General features: G+C 36.3%; 1 pseudogene; it reads left to right on the forward strand.

Moving 5' to 3' along the window:
- The first annotated feature begins 5,301 nt into the window (after positions 1-5,301).
- On the forward strand, positions 5,302-6,645 carry LOC121987449 (annotated as a pseudogene).
- Positions 6,646-6,916: the final 271 nt, after the last annotated feature.

Consider the following 6,916-nt stretch of genomic DNA (forward strand, 5'->3'; position numbering starts at 1 on the left):
ATTGGGTCACACTCACACCAGACTCATTTAAAAAATGAGTCAAAATGATCTAGTTAAAGGTTTGCCCAAATTAAAATTTATTGAAAACTCAATCTGTAATGCTTGTCAACAAGGAAAACAAACCAAGTCAACCCACAAATCAACTAATCTAGAAATAACTAACTCTTTACTTGAGCTCCTTCACCTTGACCTATTTGATTCACATGGAGCCAAGTCACTAAGCAAGAACCAGTATTGCTTAGTTATAATTGATGACTACTCTAGGTTCACCTGGGTAAAATTTTTAAAAACAAAAGATGAAACTTTTGAAAAATTTAGTAATTTTTGTAAGTTAACAGAAAATGAAAAAAATACTAAAATTAAAAGAATAAGAAGTGATCATGGGGGGAATTTGAAAATCATAGGTTTATCCAATTCTATAAAATCAATGGATACCAACATGAATTTTTATGTCCTAGAACCCCCCAACAAAACGGTCTAGTGGAACGTAAAAATAGAACCCTATAAGAAGCCGCTAGAACCATGCTAAATGAATATAACTTAAATTATCAATTTTGGGCCGAAGCCATAAATACAACAAATTATATTCAAAATAGAATTCTAATTAAGAAATATCACAATAAAACTCCTTATGAAATGTATTATAATAAAGTTTCCAACCTAAACTATTTAAAAGTTTTTGGATGTAAAGTTCATATTTTAAATACTAAATATTACTTAGGAAAATTCACACCTAAATCAAACCAAGGAATCCTTTTAGGTACTCCACAACCAGTAGGGCCTATAGGGTCTATAACCAAAATACCCTAAAAGTTGAAGAACCAACTAATATAATATTTGATGAAGAAAATAATCTACCTAACTTAAATGAAAATGTTGACATTAATCCAAGAATTATTGAAGATGATGAAATTCAACCTAACACTAATAAACTAGAGGAACCAATTTCTGACCCAAACATAAGACCAACTAGAGCAAGTACTTCTCACCCACCTGACCAAATTTTGGGTGACCAAACCAAGGAGTCAGAACTAGATCCTCTTATAGAAACCTTAGTCAGATTGCCCTTATTTCTAAAATTGAACCTAAGACTATAGAAGAAGCCCTACCTGACCCAGACTGGATCATTGCTATGTAAGAAGAGTTAGCCCAATTTGATAGAAACCAAGTCTGGCAACTTGTACCTAAACCCTTAGATAAATCAATAATAGATACCAAATGGGTATTTAGAAACAAGTTGGATGATCAGGGTGAAGTAATTAGAAATAAGGCTAGACTAGTAGCCAAAGGTTTTAGTCAAGTTGAGGGTTTAGACTATGACGAAACCTATGCACCAGTAGCTAGACTCGAATCCATTAGGATGTTATTAGCCTATGCAGGACATAAAAGATTTAGGTTATACCAAATGGATGTAAAATCCGCGTTCCTAAATGGGTTCATTAAGGAAGAGGTCTATGTAAACCATCCTCCAGGATTTGAGGACTTAGACTACCCTAATCATGTATTTAAATTGAAAAAGGCCTTATATGGACTTAAACAAGCTCCTAGAGCATGATATAAACGGTTATCCAATTACTTAACATCCAAAGGCTTTAACCAAGGTCACATAGATCTAACCCTATTTGTAAAAACTATAGAAAAAGACATCTTCATAGCCCAAATCTATGTTGATGATATAATTTTCGGCTTAACTAACTCTAAACTTCTAAAAGAATTCGTTAAATTAATGAAAAATGAATTTGAAATGAGTATGGTTGGGGGACTAAATTTTTTCTTAGGTTTGCAAATTAAACAAACGAAAGATGGAATCTATATTTACCAAACTAAATATGCTAAAGAACTAATTAAAAAATTTGGCATGGAAAACCCAAAAATCATAAACACCCCAATGGCCACTAACATCAACATTGACTCTGACCCAGAAGGAAAACCAGTAGACCCAAAATACTATAGAAGTATAATAGGAAGCCTACTCTACCTAACTGCAAGTCAACCAGATATAATATTTGTAGTTGGTATGTGCGCAAGATACCAATCTTGTGCAAAAGAATCACATCTAACATATGTTAAAAGAATACTTAGGTATATTAAGGACACCCTAAATATAGGACTTTGGTACCCTAGAACTAGCACCTTTGACCTTTTTGGCTATTCTAACTCAGACTATGCCGGGTGTAAATTAGATAGAAAAAGCACAAGTGGTAGCTGCCAAATCCTAGGCCAGTGCCTAGTAAGTTGGTCAAGCAGAAAGCAACATTGTGTTGCTCTATCCACCACTGAAGCTAAATACATAGCCCTAGGAGAGTGTGCCTCTCAACTGTTGTAGATGATGCATACCTTAAAAGACTATCAATTAGAATACAAAAATACAAAAATTTTAATTGATAATATAAGCTCAATTAATCTAACAAAAAATCTAATTCACCACTCTAGGACTAAACACATAGAGGTAAAACACCACTTTGTTTGCAGATTTTGATAAGTGTTGCATGTAGAACTCCAATCTTAGAACAGATTTTTATTAAGCTTAATATGCAGAATTTTATTAGCATAGTAGGCAGATTCTTGGTTTAAGCATTTCAAAGTTAGAATTTGAACATTTCAGTTTTTAAAGAAGCATTCTTTTATTAGAGGTATTAACAAGTATAAGAAAGATAAAGAAAAGAAAGAAAAAGGTCAAGGCCTTAAGTAGATCCCAAAGTCAAGACTTTAGGGATTTTGGCGCACAAGGTGCTTGTTAAAATGCCGAGACATTATATATTAGAAGTATTAAAAGATAACAAGTATTTTACTTTTATCAGTGACACTGTGCTGGACTCTCAGTTGTCCTTGGGTTGGGCTCCCATAGTCGTCCCTAGGTTTAGATAACCTACGCTACAAGAAACACCCTCATAGACATCGGTGGAACAACAACGGTTTTAAGCAAAAACTGATGTCTTTAAGTATTTTACACCGATTTTTCCAAAAACCGATGTCTATGAGCGCAAATTTTTGCTCATAGACATCGGTTTTTTTAGTCGATGTCTATGAGCGTCTTTTTTCCGTTAATAGACACCGATTTTAACAACAATTTTTAAAATCCGGTGTCTATGATAAAATAAAATAATTTAATTTTCCCACCAATACTTAGCCGAAATTTGTAACACTTCACTCTTCCCTCCAAACCTAAACCTAAACTTTTATCGCGCCGTCCACCATATACCATCGCAGCGCCATGATAATTAGCATTTTGATGCATTATTTCTGCCCTTAATTTTCTTATTTTAATCTTTCATATGATTAATTGTTGATTCTTATCATATTTATTGAGTTAGATTCACATTTTGAGTTTTGTTATAATGCTTCTTATTTTTATGGATTTCTACTTATAATTGTGCACTTTTATTTTTTAGGGATTGAGCTCAAGTTGAACCAAAATGAACATAAAGGCTTGAGTTAATAAGAAGTCCAATCTGAAGAAATCTGAGCCATTGGATCAAATCGGAAGCAAATTAAATGAAAGATTCAGATATGATTAATTCTAGTCGTTCATCAATATCTGATTGATTCTGGCCAATCTGTGTAGATCTGGAATGATCTGAACCGCTCATCTTGTTCTAGCCATCTTGACCATTTAATGAGTTCTAGTTGATCTCGAACATTTATTCAGATTTGATCTCAACCGTTCCATCAAATCTGGATTGATCAGGACCGTCGGATCAAATCTGGAGAAATAAAATCCCCTAGGCTTTCTCTCATTCGGTTTGGCAACAACCTGATCTTTGTGCGCGTTTCTTCCTCGCGACAGAGCTAGGGCACCGACGGCCGACGACCACTTCTCCTGATTCACTGCCGCCGGCCGGAGCTTGTCCCTCACCTCCCGCGGTCATCTCCTATCCACAACCACACTTCCTCTTCGGGATTTCCAGCGGCGTGCGGGCTAGGGCAGCAACGACGGCAAGCCATTCCAGGCGGCAAGCTTCGGCTCCGATCATCCACCTCACCGGAGGGGTTCTCCGGTGAGATTCTTCACCTTCCGGACATCCCTGCCCTTTTCCCAGCAGCAGCTCTTCTCCAATAGACCTGGACAGAACCTCACAGCTCCGCCTTCATTAGATCCCGAACAGCAGCCTCTTCGTTCCACCAAGTCCGAACAACAAGTTTATTCTCCTATTGTTGATTCTGTGGTTTGCATGGTTGAAGATTTGATGTAATTGACGTTTCTTTTAGTTGGTTGATGCATGCTTGTACTAAGCTGTTCTTCCCTGTTTTAAATTTGCACGTACTTTGCTTAGTTTACTGAATGCTCATCAAGTGTTTGTTGAAATGCCCCAACCATCTTTGTCATCCTAGTTTTGTATTTTCTTAGTTTTGATTCTTGCAACGCTTTGTTAATTGAATGATGCAGATTACGTTCTGTGCTTAATTTCTCTAGTTGCTTACTTTTTATTGTCTTTAATTTCCTTGCAATAATAGTTTAAGTTAGACTAGGTTTCCTTACCTGTACTGTCTTTCATTTACTAGGTTAGGTTCATTTAATGCTTTTCTATTTCATTCCATAGTTTAATTCATTAATGGTGAAATCGTAGCGTAGAGTGATAATGCACTATGAAATCACTATTAATGGATAGATAGGATGTTTTTCATTAATTATGATTAGATTTTATACTTGCATTGTTCTTTTGTTCCTTAGGTTAAATTTCATACTTGTTTGTTATTTCATATTGTAGTTCAAAATTCAAAAACCAAATCCCTAGTTTCATATCAAAAATCCAAGCCATAACCAATCCTGAAGTTATCATCTTATCGTTACATTCTTTGGGAGACGACCCGAGTCAGCTCTATACTACTTTAGTGTAGAGGGGTTCGGTAACTTTAATTGTAATTTGATAAGCTCCTGTAGCACGACACTCGAGCTCACATCACGCCACCACCACTTTTCTCCTCGCCGCTGACCGTCCGACCATCTCTCTCAGCCTCATCTCCCTCTTCCCCTTCCTAGATCTACGAAAGATGGCGTCTTTTTCGTGGACAGAGGAGGATGTGCTACGGTGCTGCGATAGCAAGCATTTTGCCAAGGAGCTCGCCTCTGCCTCGCCGTTTTCTGACCTCCACCACACAATCCAGTCCGCCCGCAGGATCTGGTTCAACAAGGTTGTACCTTTGCCCCCCTCTTCTCTACTGTCGATCACCCTCACCGACCCCTTTCCTCACCTTCTAATTCTTCAGATCGACGTCGTCGGATGGTCCCATCCGCATCGTTCGCCAGTCTTCTCCCTGAAAGTTGAAATCGTAGAAATCCGAATAGTCTCGTCGCCACCCATGTCGAACTTCGGGAGATCATGACTGCCAGACATCAAGGACACCTACTCCCTCCTCGTTCTCAACATAAGCTTTCATGAGTGTTTTCCCTTTCTCCCCGGACTCTCTTGCTGGTTTTGATGGGAATCCAATTTTTGACTTGCGTTCTGTTCGAATTGCTAGGCACCACTGCCGATGATCTCTTTCCTCTCTTTGATCGGTACGGGAAAGTCATTAACGTGTTCATTCCAAGGGACCGGAGGTGAGAGATTATTGTTATTGATATGATTTTTGAGTTTCAATTGTTTACTAAATTTTTTGTTCATCTTTTGGCGACTCAAAGGACTGGCGATCCACGAGGGTTTGCTTTTGTGAGGTATAAGTATGCTGATGAGGCTCAGAAGGCTGTCGATAGACTTGATGGCAAGTTTCTTCTACTTTATTTTTGGCTTTGATAATTATTTTTATGACGATGTTTGATCTTCTGGAAAGTAACCTGTAATTTGATTATTATTTTTATTGGATATTATAGGGAGGAATGTGGATGGTCGGAATATTATGGTTCAGTTTGCAAAATATGGACCAAATGCTGAGCGTATGTAAGTTATGGAACTGCTAGTATTCTTTTGAGATTTTTTTGTTGAAGTGATTATTTTTTACTATTGTTGCACTGACTTGAATTCAATAGATTAGAAATAACTGGAAGGTTTTGCATTTAAGAATTATTTTGTATATCTCCTTTACAATACTTGAACAAATTTACTGAATAAGTGGTCCAAATTTTAATATCTTAAAGACATGAGTACTGTCACTCCAACACTTCTGATCTTGTATATCTGATTTTGATGTGCATCTAGTTACTTAGACAAAGACAAGGGATATTAATGCGGTCATCGAAAATCTTATATGATTGTTTGGAACACAAGTTGCACAATAAATGCAAAGTATACTTGAAAGAATTTTTAGTATTTAATAAATTCAAGCAGCCTTTGATGTTCTAAACTACTATCCCATTGTTAGCAATAGGTTAGTGGGTGACTGTTTGAGGTTCTTCCTCACACATTGTTAGTTTTGTGCAAAGTTTTACACGTTTAGTTAATCTCTTAACAATTCATAGTGTAATGTTGCCCTTTTGACTGCATTTCGTCAATTTGTAGACGTGTATCTCATCTTCTATGGATGTAAACACTAAGCAATGTGATGTTTCTTTTCTGTTTAACATGAAATCTAATAAGTTGTATGTATCTATTTTTTTTAATATTTTCTAGACATAAAGGAAAAATTATGGAAGCAGTTCCAAAGACAAGAGAAAGGTCAAGAAGTTGTAGCCCTCGACCTAGGTAATGATTTTTTATGTCAATCAGAATTGACATTTTACAATTTTTTTTTTGAAAGTTTGTGTACCTTTGTGGTTTTTCTCTTAGTTAGCACTTCAACTCACATAGTTGATATGGAATGACTATTATCTTTTTTTAGAGTTATCCCTCCTGAAAAAAATATAGAATATTTCAAATTTCTGTTCAAGTTATTGCAAGATTACCTCAGTCATATAGATTGATGTCATTTGAACCTAAATCTAAGAAATTGCTTGATCAGCGCTACCACATATCCAAGCTATGAGCAAACGAAAGGTCCT

This window comes from Zingiber officinale, chromosome 5B (genome assembly GCF_018446385.1).
Source record: "Zingiber officinale cultivar Zhangliang chromosome 5B, Zo_v1.1, whole genome shotgun sequence".
In the NCBI taxonomy this organism is placed as follows: domain Eukaryota; kingdom Viridiplantae; phylum Streptophyta; class Magnoliopsida; order Zingiberales; family Zingiberaceae; genus Zingiber; species Zingiber officinale.